The following is a 15,405-nucleotide window of genomic DNA, read 5'->3' as shown; positions in this document are numbered from 1 at the left end:
AAACATCCAATGAGTCCTGAGTCTCATCCTCCCTTCTGATTGGACTCTGCTAAAAACAAATAATCAGAGTCATGCAATTTGAATATTGTGTCTACTCTGGTTCTGATGAACAAGGCCTCAGTTTGAATGAGAACAGAGAGTTATGAAACGCAAACTGGCAGGGACATGATAGGAAAGAGCCTGTGATATTCAGTGCAGCACAGTAAATCCCTCCTAGGATTTCCTTGAAGGGTCTCCTTTTTCTGCATCCCAGGAGTAAACCAGAATTTCAGTCTCCTTGTACTCTTTCTAGAATCCAGTCATTGGATCTGTGTTCATGTATGTGCATGTGGCAGCCAGAGGTCAGCCTTGGGTGGCATTTGTCAGGAGACATCCACCTTTTTACTTTTTTAAAAATGAGGGTGTTACTATGTATCTCTGGCTGGCTTGAAACTCAGTATGTAGTGTGATGAATTGCTAAATGGTCTTATTAAATAAAAAACCCGGAGCCAGATATAGGGGTGAAAACCTGAGAGATCAGAGGAGTAGGAAAAGCCACAAGCCAACCTCACCTTATCGATCCTCAGCTTCCAAAATGGAGTTACGTCCTGACAACCCACACCTATATGCCTTTCTGTTCTGTTGTCTCATGTTTTGCTCTCTCTGTCCAGCTACATCCCATCCTCTTTCTACCCAGCTCTGTCACTTCCTGTCTGTCTGTACAGACCTCTAGACCTTTATGGTTAACTAGCGTTGGAATTTAAGGCATGTGCCACCATGCCTGGCTCTGTTCCCAGTGTGGCCTTGATCTCACAGAGATCCAGACAGATCCCTGCCTCCCGGATGATAGAACTAAAGGTGTGTGCAACCATTGCCTGACTTCTATGTTTAATATAGTTGCTGGCTTTTTCATCTGATCCTCTAATAAACTTTATTGGGCTGCACAAATAAAATATCACCACAATGTGGACCCTTCAGTTGCGAGGTAACCACATGGCTACTGGGAACTGAATTTGGGTCCTCTGCCAGAATAGTATCTCGTCTTCATGGCAGAGCCATCTCTCCAGCCCCTATCTTGCTTGCCCCCAACTTGTTTTTTATTTTATTTATTTCTTAAGATGGCATTTCCCAGTGGAACCTGGGGATTGCCAATTAGGCAAGATTGGTGGTGATAAAGAACCAAAGATCTGTAAGCACTGGGATTGCAAGCTCATGCCACTAACCAGGCTTTCTATGTAAGTGCTGGAAATTGAACTTGGATTCTTGTGCTTGCATAGCAAACATTTTATTGGTACAACTATCAGCCCAGACCTTACCACTGGAATATTTTAATAGACTATTTAATATCTTTTGCTTTCTTCTAGTACTTCTAATAAATGCAGTGCATCTCCACTGCATTTTAAGAATGAGAATGTCTGAAATTAGCAGGGAAGAACACATCCATGTGGCTATGTGAGCCTTAATGTAATGAAAACCAGTTTTCATCTCTGGCCATCACATAGCTATGTGTGTGGGCTTCATGCATCACCCTCTGGGCTACTTATGACATCTGCTCCTTACTCTGGGGAATTCTAGATCCTGCTGGCAAGGGTAAAGGACAGAATGAACAAGCACAGTTGCTCCATGCCTGCAAGATCTGGATGCAACAGGAGCGCACAGGGAAGCTATTTTGGTTTTACCCTCTCACTGTTGTTAGTTCAATTGCTGTTTATTTGGAAGAACAGAGCAGACTAAAACAAAATAAAAAAGACTAGGATTGAATTTTTTTTTTCAAACACAAGATGTTGACGAAACAAGCCCATTAGCCAGGCTGTGTGGGTGGGAGCATTGTACTAGTGTGCTTGCTCTCAAGACCTCTCCAAGACTTCCAGTGGGTGTGGACATAGGGCTGTAGTGACAGTAGCAGAGATACTGTAGGAAATTACTGGACCTTCCCAGCAGGGAAGGATGGGTAGGTGGTTCAGCTTTGTGGTTGTTGTGATTTGGATGTGAAATGTCTCCCACGGGCTTATGTGCTGAACATAAGGTCTCAACTGATGGTTGTTTTAAGAGGTTGTGGGGACTTTGGGAGTTGGGGGTAGTTAGAGGAAGTAGGTAACTGGGGTGTGTATCCTTGGGGATACATTGTCCTTGGTGACTTCCGGCTTACTCTGCTATGAGAACATTTCTTCCAACCGCACACTCTGGCTGTTACATCACCAAATGCTTACAGCCAATCAACTGTGGACTGAACAGTCTGAGACCATGAGCCAAATAAGTCCTTCCTTTTACGGTTTTCTGTTAGGTACTGTGCTCACACCAACACAAAACTCCAATACAACCGGCTACTTCAGCACCTTTCTCTTGAGAAATACTTTTGAGTTCAGTGTACATGGACAGGGCAGGCTGAGCTCTCTAGTAGGGGTGAAAAGGACGGCCACTCTGACCTAGTTATAAAATGAAAACAAAAACTTCCTTCAGGCAAGTGACTCCCACAGCATGCTTTTGACGGTCCGGAAGGGTGGGAACACAGAAAAGGCCAGAAATACCACATGCTCTTCACGGCTTCTTCCTCCTAGGTTTCTTCTCTCCTTCCTCCCTCCTCAAGATTATTAAATTTATTTACTGAGCTCCATCTCTAGGCTTCATTTTTTCAAATGAATTCAGAAGAATTATACAAACTTATGGGTAACAATGTGAAGTTTCCATATACATATGTCTTATGCAAAGATCAAATCAGAGTAAGTAACGTATCTGTAACCTCAAACATTTATCCTTTCTTTGTTTGCTTTCTTTCTTTTCCTCTCCTTTTGAGACAGGATTTCATGTATCTTAGACTCGCCTTGAATTTGATACATATCAAAGATGACCTTGAACTTTTGACTCATCTGTTTCTACCTCCTGAAAAGGAGGTGACATGGTTGTGTCACTGTGCTTTATACATGCTGGGGATCAAAGCCAGGACTTTATACATTCGGAGAAAACACTCTACCAACTGAGCTATATCCTCAGCCCTACAAGGCATTTTTTTAATTAAAATTTTTTCATGCAATGTGTTTTGATCATGTTTTCTTCTCTCCAGATTCTCCCAGGTCCTCCACACCTCCCTACCTACCCAACTTTATGATCTCTCTCTCTCTCTCTCTCTCTCTCTCTCTCTCTCTCTCTCTCTCTCTCACACACACACACACACACACACACACACACACACACACACACACACAAAAGGATCAATATGAACAACAGAAACCATAAAAAAAGCAAAACCAAAATACACACACAAAGAAACCAAGAAACTAAAAAACACAAAAGTGAATGTCAAAACAAGCAAAAGACCAATAAAATAAAATGCCCAAACAAAGCAAAGCAAAAATGAACCAAAAAGTACACAAAAATACCACCGAGTTCATGTTGTGTTAGCCAACTACTCATGCTTATGGGGCCTTCCTGGGAGTGTGCTTGATGTGCCCAGTGAGACTCCGTTGGAGAGAACTGATTTTCCCTTTCATAGTTGGCATCAATTGCAGATAGCTTTTTGGTTAGGGATGGGACCCCATGTCTACTTCCTCTTCTCAATATATTATTGTTAATGAGAGTCACCGTACTGAGCAATAGAATACCATAACTGATTCCTACTTTCTAATTAACTGGTTCAGCCTCTAATCCTTTTTTCCGAAGTCAGCCAGCTTCAGATAACGTTGCTTGTGAACAAGATTGTTGGCTGTTCTGTGTAGTCTTTCAGTATGTATGGAGTTAGGGGTTTCACTAGAATTGGTTCTGTGAGTAAGATGCACAGGGAAGATCTTGCTAGGTTGGGGCCTATAGCTAGTCAGAGTGCATTGAAATCCTCTCAAATATGGTGGTATAAAAAGTAGGGGGCACTTACTCATTGTGATTTGTCAGGACACTAGTGTACCTATTTAGAAAGCTGGCCTGATACTCCTGAGCTAATGGGGTTGGCTGTCAGGAGACAGCACTGAAGTTGCTTCTCAGTAAGCTTCCCCTACCACCCTGTGAGCTCCTGTCCTTAGTTGGGGTGTGTTTTGTGCTGAGCAGACCTTTAGCTATTCTGAAAGTAAGTTTGTTCAGTGGCTGGAGACGTATGACATGCTCCATCCTTCGGGGAATAGAACTGCTGAACCAGAAGTATTCAGCCCACAAGCAACCCATGTTTGCTTGGGTCAGCCAGAGTCTGGAGGTGCCTTGGATGACCAATCTGTCTTGGAGTAACTATCATTTACCTTTGGCCCAAAGCGAGGCCAGGAAAATGCATTTCCTCATGGGTGTGCTTGCTGAGTAAGCCGCTGACCTGCACTGGCTTTGTCATAGCCCCAGATGTTTATGTGCAATAGGCATTTCTGTGTGGGAAGCATCCCGGGGAAAGGCCACAGGAGATGTTCAAGATGGCCATTTTCGGAGGAGCTTGAAGACAGCATGTTAATAATCCTGTGAGACAGGTGCAAAGGGACAGTTTTGACATTGGGGCTACCCTTCTATTATCTGACAGCTTGGTCCTTGGGTAATAGAGGATCTCTGGGAAATACTTGCAGAAGTCAATATATACCATATCAGCTGAGCATGTTAGCTCATGCCAGAGGCTGGTGCCAGCCTTGGTTATACAAAAAGTTCCAGGCTAGCCTTAGCTACAGAGTGAGACATTATCTCAATATCCCACCTCTACACCTGAAAATAGAAGAACTCAGCATATTGCATCTTCTGAGGTCTGCATGTCCTTTGACTGACACTGTGATAGAGATGATAACAATGACCCATTGTGTCCCACCTTCTACAGTCCCTTCACTGTTGATGCCCTTACCAGTCTCATCAAGAGGTAGAGCCTGATTCTCTGTTCCTTGAATCGGGCAGGCTGTGAATTGCTGTGATAAGCGGAATAGGAAGGAGTGTAGTTCAAGTTCAGTGGCTTCAAGAGCCTCTGTAACCTCCATTCCACTTCCTCATGGCCTGAGACCTCTAGGGTAGGTGAAAGTCTGAGTAGACTGACAGGGCCTGAGGCTCCCCAGACAACAGACAGCATTGGTCAGCAACCAGTCATTAGGTTAAGGCTGTCCTAAACCAGCCAGCTCAACCCAGGCATCAGATAAGCTCAGAGAAGTAGGAGAGACTTTCCTAGGCAGCCCACAACACTGTAGGAAATAGCACATGGTTATTGAAAGTCACAAACCATTAGGTTGCTTTGTTATGAAGCAAATCAGTCCTGAAGTGGACACATTTGGCTCTCTTTTTAGAGAGAATGGTATTAGTCAGTTTTCCATCATTAGATCTAACACCTGAGATGATCATCTTATGAAGAGAAAAGGTTCGTAGAGTAGGCCCATTGTTTTTAGGCCCTGGTGGGTATACTGGATGGCAATGATGGGGAGAGAGGGCATGGTAGAGCAAACTGCTTGCTTCATGGCCAAAAAAACAAAAAAATAGAAAGAAAGGACTAGGGTCCCACTGTCTCCTTCAAAATCATGCCCACAATGACATAAAGACCAATCTACTCAATCCCATCGCCCTCCCACCCAGACATCCTTAACCTCTACCAAAAATGATGTCTTTCCACTTGTCCATTCTCCTCTTCTACCTTTCTGCCCTCACCTACCCCTTAATCCAGACATCTTACCAAGCCTGGGCGATTACTAGTAAGTGAAGTCAGAAGCTGACTATTAGCTCAGTAACACCAGAGGCAGCCACAGAACAATGGATGTGTTTATGGGAAGTGATCAAAGCCACTTAGCTTCCAGTGTAGAAAACAGCCTGACAGCTTCTGCCCTACTACCTATTACAGAAATAAATCATGTCACCACAGACCCCTGGTAGACTTGGCAGCAGTCCGAGTTGACCTGATGTATCAGCACTTTATGTGACTATTTGGAGTAAAAAAGTGAGAACGCCCCTTCCTTGAGTCTGTGGGTAAAGGTGCTGCCTTCCTGTCATTAACCAGCTTCTGGATTTTTATCACATTTGTCAGTGTTTCTGAAAGGTCACATACAACAGAAGGCATTCAGATAACACTGGATATCTGTCTTGGTCAGTGTTCTCTTTCTATGAAAAGGCACCATGACCAAGGCAACTCTTCAAAGAAAACATTTAATGGGGGGCTTGCTTACAGTTTCAGAGGATTAGTCTGTTATCATCATGGCAGGAGCATGGCACTGAAGCAGTATCTGAGAGGTACATCTTGAACTGCAGGCAGTAGGCAGAGAGAGACGCTGGGCCTGGTGTGGGCTTTTTGAAACGTCAAAGCCGACCCCTAGCAATACACTTCATCCAACAAGGCCATACCTCCTAATTCTTCTAACCCATCTCAAATAATGTCACTCTCTGGTGACTAAGCTTTCAAATGTATGAGCCTCTGGGGGGTCATTCTTATTCATACCACCACAGTATCATTCCTCATCTTCTAGGATTAAGGGTTACAAATGAAAACCCTGCATGTGTCCTTGGTGCATGGTCACACTCTCTTATTCTTTTAGTTATTCATTCACTCTTAACTTGTTCACTGTTACTCATTCACTCACTTGTTTACTTACTCACACGCTTGTTCATTCACTCACTCACTGAACTCAGTGCCAGATGTGTGTTTTTTTTTTTTTAACATTTAAGATGCAGCCAAGTGTAGGAGTCTAACCCGAACCCTAACTGTTGTATTTGAGTGGTTAAAGCAGGCAACATGCACGTGTGTGTGTGCACACACACATGCAGAAGTGGGTGAAGAAGGTTGGGACACACTTGTACATGGAGAGCAACAGAAGAGCTAGAACCCAGAACCCTGCCTGGCTCATTTGTAAGTAAACGAATCAAAAGGAGGAAGTATGAGAGTGAAGCCTGGTTTTAGGTCATCAGAGGAAGGCCCCTCAGAGAGCAGACACGTACACCAAATCTTAAAATAAGAGGAAGAAAAAACATTGTAGGCAAAGGGAACAACTAGGGAAAAGGCTTTGAAATAGGCAGGGTTTGGGAGCGCTCAAACCTGGCAAAAAAGATGACCTCAATGGAGGGGGCTCCATGTTGATGTGAGAAAATGACTGGGGACAAGGAGCCTCTGAAGATAGATCATGCCAGGCCTCATATAGCAAGACACCAAAAGAAATGTTCTTATCCAAGAGGAGGTCAGTGGGAACTTTAGCACAACAGTGATATTATCAACACATAAAGGGTATCTTCTTGTGGTTCTGTGGGAAAGGGGCTAGAGAGACAGAATCAGAGAGACTGGGAGGTAAAAAAGAGGGAGCACAATTTGGAGATTTTGAAGTGGTTGGTTTGGAAAGGAGATCACAGTGGCTGGGGGACATAATGGGACCAAAGAAAGGAAAAGATAGACTACAGGCGAGGTGCATTTTAGAGACTGTATTCAATGGTTGCTGATGAGGTTGAGGGAAAGGAAGAGACAAGGTGTCTGTCTGCTGCCTGGAGAGAAGCAGGCACACATGAATCCTTTCAGTGCGTGATATCTACGAGGTACCCATATGTGCATCCTGTGGGTCACTGGAAAATCAATTGTGGCCCTCAGGGAGCCAATTGTATGGGGTTACCATGGAGGATTGTTGTGGTCAATAGTGTTATTCAGATTTTAGAGAGCAGAGGAACTTATTCACAGTAAGAATTCTAAGACTCTAGAGAGATAGGTCACGTGGTAAACTGTTTGCTTTTACAAGTCTGATAACCTGAGTTTAATCTCCAGAATTCATGTAAAAAGCCAGACATGGTGGAATACACTTGTAATTCCTGTGCTGGGGAGGAGGAGATAGATTTCTGGAGCTCAATGGCCAGCTAGCCTAACCTATGTAACAAGCCCCAAGTTCTAAGGAGCATCTCATCTAAGTCACATGGGGTTCTTTTTAATATTCTCAGAACACCAAGGATGGTGATGAGGCATTTCTAGTTTTCCAAGATAACAACTCTCATGTAAGGCTCAATATCACCATTTTGTTATTAAGAAAGACCACGTGGGAATGCACCCACAAAGAACAAGGCTCAATTTGAGGGTGTGTGGTAGTGGAGCCAGCCGTTCCTGTATGTGGCATCTGCAGGAGTCAGTCCCCTATCACTGCGGGCATTAAACACAGATGGGCTAATAGCATGAAGGACTCTAAAGTAAATACTGGCCAGCATGGGGCTCTTGCCTCTTAAAGTCTCTGAGTTGATCTGGAGTGTATATGGGGTTGATGCAGTTAAATGAGAGAGACCTGGATGCCTTTTACTCATCCTTCTTGTCAGCTCTTGGGAGATCCATGTTGTTGTGAGGGTGGGGTTGGATACCTGATTCAAAGTTTCTTTCATTTTTTTCGAAGGATGCATGTCTGAAAAACAAGTGTCAGAGAATTCCCCACAAAACCGAGGCTTCTTGTCATTTTTGAAAACTTTCACACTGTGGCCTAGCTTTCAGAACAGGAAGCTTGGTGGTACCTGAAGCCCATGATTGATTCATCCACCTAAGTCACACAGCCTGGGATGTAGCACTTCTGACCCAAAGTGCAGCTAGCACCGGAATTCTTTGTTGTCTCACCTCTGTTAGGACTGCCATGGCTCTTCTGTGAGAGAGTCGCAGCATAGTGTTGGCACCAGGTATCAGTAAAACTGTTTTGCAGATGACCATCCTGGCCTTAGGCATCCATGGCCATCCCACAGAGAATATAATAGTTAAGCAATTAACTCTGTGAAGATTTGTTAGGAAATTTCAGATTTTCATGCATTTCACCTTTTTGGCATTTTGTGACTTAATGGTGGCAAATTTTCATGGACTCATGAAAAGCTCTGGCTTCAGACCTCTGAGCTGGATGAGCAGTGCTGAGTACACTGCTCCAGAGGAAGCACAAACTTGACTGGAGGGGTGAAAACTACTTTTAATCACAAATAGTCCATAGTCCATAGAAACAGGCAGGCCCTGGGGGTCCTTGCTGCTGGAATCAGTAGCTGTGAGTGAGAAGTTCGGAGTTCTGGGGAGAGGAGGTGATGGCAAATGCTCTCCGTGTGTGTGTGTGTGTGTGTGTGTGTGTGTGTGTAAACTTCAAGGCCCCAGACTTTGCAAGTATGAGGCTTATGTAATGTCAGTTAGGGTGTGCTCCTGTAATGGTTTATGTCGGTTGCCAATTTGGCAGCATCCAGAATCACCTTGGAGACAGGTATGTGGGCATTTCTATGAGGGAGCTTGTAGACTGGTTAATTGAGGTAGGAAGACCAACCCTAAATGTGGGTGGCACCATTCCATGGACTGGGCTCCTGGACTGCATGGAAAGGGGTGAACCTACTTTTAATCACACATAGTTCATGGAGACAGTCAGGGCCTGGAGGTCCTTGTTGCTGGAATCAGTAGCTGTGAGTGATTTGGCAAACAGTTTCAGTCTGCCTAGTGTCTTGTGGAGTGTGTGTGTTTATGTGTGTGTGTGTGTGTGTGTGTGTGTGTGTGTGTGTGTGTGTGTGTGTGCGTCTGTGTGCATGATAACTTCTAAATAAGACTTTCTCAATGAGACAAATAAAACTCTTCTCAGTTCAGCTGTCCTCTATACATCAGAGCCTCTGTCCATTGTATCAGGTGTCCACTGCTGGGCTCAGGAAGAGTAGGAGGAGCCAAGGAGCAGGAAAGGGAGGCTGTGTGGCCCTTCTTTCTCTAGCTTAGCACTTGTCCCACAGTGGCTGCGCTTGACTGTCTCACCAGCTCTGGCATCAAGGGCCACAGTGACACAGGGCAGCCCCGTCCACTCCCAGGTGCCGCCTGTTTTAGGATCTTGTGTCATCCTAGATCTGTTCCCTCATATCTGAATATTTCCCCTTCTAGATGAAACGCGCCATATAGAAAACGTTTTGCCTGTGCCTTGGTGATACTGTAAGAAAGAACTTTGGAACTCCACCAAAGTGGAACAGGTGCCTCGGAGCTTCTTGCACGAGAAAAGCCTGAGATGATCCAGATGATGAGTCAGTTGTTTTGAGAGGCAGATGGCAAATCAGACTTGGAGGAGTTTGCCTGTCATAGGAAGGGGATTGAGGGAGCAAGCTTGCTGCAGCATGATATAATTGTGTATTTTATTTAAGTGTAAAAGTTACAAGTTACAAGTAGGTTACAGCGATCCCAGGATTCCAAGATGGCAACAGCGGATGTGAACTGAGCGTGGAACCCTCCTGAGCACAAAGAAGGAAAGTGACTTCCTGCTTTCCTTTTATGTCGCTAGAGACCAGGGAGGGTGAGCACATCCACATGGTTCTGGACACTGGCACCATCCCGGCCTTCAGCTTATTTCAAGAAGCAGTTCTTTTTTTTTAAATTTTTTTTTTCATTTTACAAACCAACCACAGTTCCCCCTCCCTCCCCTCCTTCTAATCCTCCCCCTTCTCTCCCTCCCATCCCTCCTCCTTCCACCCCCCCCCCTCACCTCCCCGCCCCTGCTCATAGCTTCTTGGGTAGAGAGTGGGACTTTTTGTCTACTTCCCCTTCTTGGTGCTGGGGGGATTTTGTCTGGTCAAACAGCAATTTTTTTTATTAATTTTTTTTCTTTTTTTTCAGAGTATCTGAAGTAATTTATTGATATTGGTTAAGATCCATTATATACAGGTAGAAACAATCAAAATTGTACAAAGAACCATAAGAATATAGATATTGTTTTATAGACAAAACAACTGGAAAATAGTTTAAACAGACAATATGTAATTATGAAAAAAGGAGAACACAAATTGTTCTAACAGACAGATTACAGGGTTTTCAAAAGTCTGCTGTGCAGATCTTTTTTTTATTAATTTTTTTATTTTCATTTTGCAATACAATTCACAGAAATCCACAAAGATACCCCCACAACAGACTGCTGGCAATGGTCGAGATACAGCCCAAACTGACCTACTCTGGTGATGGGATGGCCAAACACCCTAATTGTCGTGCTAGAAACCCCATCCAACTACTGAGGGGTCTGGATGCAGAGATCCATGGCTAGGCCCTGGGTGGATCTCTGGAAGTCCAATTAGCGAGAATGAGGAGGGTTTATATGAGCGAGAATTGTTGAAACCAAGGTTGGATAAAGCACAGGGACAAATAGCCAAATGAATGGAAACACATGAACTATGAACCAATGGCTGAGGGGTCACCAACTGGATCAGGCCCTCTGAATGGGTGAGACAGTTGATTGGCTTGATCTGTTTGGGAGGCATCCAGGCAGTGGGACCAGGTCCTGTGCTCATTGCATGAGTTGACTGTTTGAAACCTGGGTCCTATGCAGGATGACTTGGCTCGGCCTGGGAGGAGGGGACTGGACCTGCCTGGACTGAGTCTACCAGGTTGATCTCAGTCCGTGGGGGGAGGCTTTGCCCTGGAGGAGGTGGGAATGGGGGGTGGGCTGGGGGGAAGGTGAGGGGGGCGGGAGGGGGGAGAACAAGGGAATCCGTGGCTGATATGTAGAACTGAATTATTAATTTTTTTTTAATTTTACATACCAACCACAATTTCCCCTCCCTCCTCTCCTCCCATTTCCTCCCCCCATCTCCTTTCTACACGCCCCCATCCACTCCTCAGAAAGGGTAGGGCCTCCCATGGGAATCAACAAAGCACAACATATCAAGTTGAGGCAGGACCAAGCCTCCTCCCACCTCGCCTCCACATCAAGGCTGAGCGAGGTATCCCACCATAGGGAATGGGCTCCAAAAAGCCAGTTCATGGGCTAGGGATAAACCCTGGTCCCACTGTCAGGGGCCCCACAAACAGACAAAGCCATGCAACTGTCACCCACATTCAGAGGCCTAGTTCAGTCCCCTGCAGGTTCCCCAGCCATCAGTCCAGAGTCCATGAGTTCTCGCCTGCTCGGATCAGCTGTCTCTGTGGGTTTCCCCATCATGATCTTGACCCCACTCTGCTCCCACTGCCCCCACTCATGCTTATACAATCCCTCCTCCCTCTCTTTGACTGAACTCTAGATGCTCAGCCCCCTGCCTAGCTGTGGATCTCTGCATCTGAAGAAGCGGTTCTTGATGGTGGGTTTTGAGGTCATCACTGTGATTGTGAGAAAGAGCTATACTGAGTCTCTTCCACATGCCTCCTTACAAAGGATGGGCTGGTATGACCCCAGGATCTATATATTATCAAGACTCACGGTTATGACTCAGGCAGGTTATATGTTTAAGTGTTTTAAAGCATCATATTTAATTAAAGTATAATTTTGATATTGTTTGAATGAGAAGCACTTGGTATACAAAAGACATGGCTCTTGTCATGAAAATCTGTCTGAAGAAGCAAAAACTTTGAAAAAATGATCTGGTAGATTTTTTACAAAAGAAATAGTTATTTTTATTTCTCGTATATGTTTTGTGTGCATGTGCACTGTGTGGATATCTGGTGCCTGAGGAGGCCAGAAGAGGGTGTCAGATCCCCTGGAGCTAGAGTTACAGACGAGTGTGACCTCTATGTGGGTGCTGAGAACTTAATTTGGATTCTTTCCAAGAGCAGCTAGTACTCGTAACTGCTCAGCCACATTTCCACCTCCTGGGAGATATTTTTGATTCAGAGAAACGTAACTGACAGTTTCTCTCAAAAATATAAGACACCTTCCCCATCTCGAAAATTGTCACTCGGTATCGACCTGTCACTAGAGAGTGGAGCGTCTGGCGGAAGCCTGAGTGACTTCCACCGAGTGAGCAGAGAGCCACCCTGGGAAAGCTCACTCCTGCTCATGAAGCACACAGACACCTCTGTACATATTCACATGAGTACACATACACACTGTCAGCTCAGGGCCCAGCGAAGGCCCACCAATGGGGCTGACAGGAGCTGCTGGAACCTTTAGGGAGTGGGACCTGGGAATAGAGAGAAGGATCCACAGTTATGAGTGCCTACTGCTCTTCCAGAGGACTTGAGTTCAGGTCCCATCACCCATAGTTGAGTGACTCATAACTGCCTGTAACTTTAGCTCCAGAGGGATCTGATGTCCTTGGCTTCCAAAGGCCCCTGCACTCATGAGCACATATCCACCCCCCCAAGCAAACCAATAATCAAAATAAAACAAATCTTAAAAAAGGAGTGGGACCTGATGGAAGGAAGTAATATTGAGGGACATGCCAACCCCATTTCTCTCTTTCTGTCTTCTAGCTGCCCTGATGCAAATGACTTGCTCCATGACATACTCCCTGCCGTGATATCCTGCTGTGCTGGGGCCTAAAAACAATGGAGCCAGCCAACCCTACGCTGGACCCTCCAATGGTGAACTAAAATAAATCATTTAAAGTCGTTTGTCTCAGTACTTTTGTCAATGCTGACCAGCACACATGCTGATGTGTATGTTCGTGGAAATATATGCACACACACGTCCTCACTTATGCTTATCAGAACCTGATGTCTAGCACTGAAATTCATTATAATCTCAAGTGGTCCACAGAGGTACTACTTACTCTCTACCTGTCCATGCCATTCATATCTGCCCAGCTCTTAAGTGAAGTCTCTTGCACTATGCCTAAACACACTTCACCTCAGGGAGTCACCAACAGGGTTTCACTACACATTATTAATACAGTTTTCCACCATCACTCCCAAAAGTTACCTGCTCATGAAGGAAGAAATCGTTATTTCCCCAGGGCCTGGCTGACCTCTGGACACTGTCACCACCACACTGATCTACTGCCAAGAATGCTCAGCTATGTGTTTGCAGGCCTGACATCTGGATCCTTCCTACACAGTTTAGAGATCCACCCCTTCCTCACTTCGCTCCAGGAACCCAGCCCTTTGTGCCTGTGTACATGACGTAATGCCTCCTGACTGGGGCAAGCTGAGACCTCGGTCTGGACATGGCCTACCTGCCCTCTGAGGCACCTTGGCTCTGAGAACTCTCTTTGCTTCCAGGATCCACATTCTTGGAAGATTGCCCTTCCCTCCATTGCCAGGACTACCCAGTGTCCCTGCCCACCACACCCAACACCTGCCCTAATCACCTACCCCTAGACACTTCCCATATGATTCTGTAAGAGAGGTGGAGGCTGTGGGAGTCATGCCACGAGACTGAGTGATTTTGTGCCATGGGAATGGCCACACTATGGGTATGGCCATATCCAAGAATGTAGGGACACTTCTAGCCAGTTCCATGACAACTTTAGCCAGAGACCCAGTTTCACCTGAATAAAAGCCGTAACTGGAGTACAGAGCTGCCAGGGTGTTGAGCGTGGACAGCTTTGGGGAAGGTGCCCGGGAGAGAAGAAACTCAACTTTCCTCTGGAGATAGGTCTCCTGGCTTTGTCATCATGTCCTGCGAAGGGAGAAAGACCCAAACTGAGGGCCTGCCCAGACTTCCCTCTCTGCCTTCCCTTTTTGATCCTGCCTCCAGTATCTGAGATTGCCTGTTGTTTCCTCTGGCTAAACCAATATGGCTACTCTCTTTTGTCTGGCAAGGCCAGAGCCAAGGAGGTTTGGAAATACAGCACATTTACTAGAGCAGAAGTTGTTGACAGATCACTTATGCCTGCCATCTCCGTCTGTACACATGAGTAACTTGTCCGAACTCGTTAAGTTCCCTGGATGCCAGCAGAGACCAGATTTTCTCTCCTACCTCTCATCGCCTCTGCTGCCTCCGGCAAGTCTCCTGTCACTGTGGGAAAGCTGCTTTCAGAATCTCTTTGGGAGAGAACTTTATTTGCTGAGGAAATGTTTGAGAGCAAAGCTGCGTCTACCCTCTGACCCTCTCCTCTTAGGGTTCAAGGTCTGATGGTCCAAGGATTCCTGAACAAGAAGTTTGGAAGGGTCATTGAGAGGAACTGAGGAGACAGTGGAAGCTGTTAATGACCATAGGATACCAGCACTTAGGCCTCAAACTTTCCAAAGCTCTCTGAAAGTACTTCCACAGACCCAGGAAATGGTTCGTGAGCTCACAAAGGGCTATCCAATGTTCACAGTATCTGCAGTATCCACAGGCATCAGGGAGAAGCAAATTAACATAGAAGTGAACATTACTGCACACTCACTGGGATGACAGTGTTGAATAGTATGAACAGACCACAGAGAGTGTTGATAAGAATGTGGGGTCCCTGGAGCTCCTGTTCCTTGCTGGAGGGAAGGTGAGCTGTGACCATCACCTTTGAAAACTCGAGCGCTAAGTGTCTTTTATCACTGTGCAACTCTATCCTGAGACATTTATTTGAGAAAAATGAAAAGGTATGTCTGTGAAAAGATGACACATAGTGGTTCCTGACAGATTTACTCACAATAGTTCTAACCTGGACATAGCCTTATTGCTCAACAGTAGGAAAATGGATAAAGGGTTATGGCACACTAATCCTGCCTTATTCATAGTTTTCTTTTTAGGTACCTGCTTCAAATATAGCTAGAAAATACTAAATAGAAAATTCTGGAAGCATGTAGTTCATAACTGTTAAAGTGTCCATCATTCTGAGAAGTGTGATAGAATTTTATGTCGGCCCACTGGGGATGTGAATCATCCTTCTGTCCAGCATACTATATGTTGCCAGGGTTGACCTTGTCTGCTG

The 15,405-nt window shown here is 45.3% G+C and overlaps 1 long non-coding RNA gene across 1 annotated transcript in view; it reads left to right on the top strand.

The window, feature by feature from the left end:
* LOC128101917 (uncharacterized) overlaps nt 1–13,162 on the top strand; it is a 44,010-nt gene extending 30,848 nt beyond the window's left edge. Inside the window, exon 2 of the long non-coding RNA XR_008215230.1 lies at nt 13,025–13,162. This is a non-coding gene — a long non-coding RNA (uncharacterized LOC128101917). The remainder of the gene's footprint in view (nt 1–13,024) is intronic.
* The last annotated feature ends 2,243 nt before the right edge of the window (nt 13,163–15,405 follow it).

The sequence above is a fragment of the Peromyscus californicus genome, unplaced genomic scaffold (genome assembly GCF_007827085.1).
Source record: "Peromyscus californicus insignis strain IS unplaced genomic scaffold, ASM782708v3 Scaffold_7__1_contigs__length_154581171, whole genome shotgun sequence".
Taxonomy (NCBI): Eukaryota; Metazoa; Chordata; class Mammalia; order Rodentia; family Cricetidae; genus Peromyscus; species Peromyscus californicus.
Note: the sequence above shows the minus strand (reverse complement) of the source record. Positions and strands in the feature narration are given on the sequence as shown.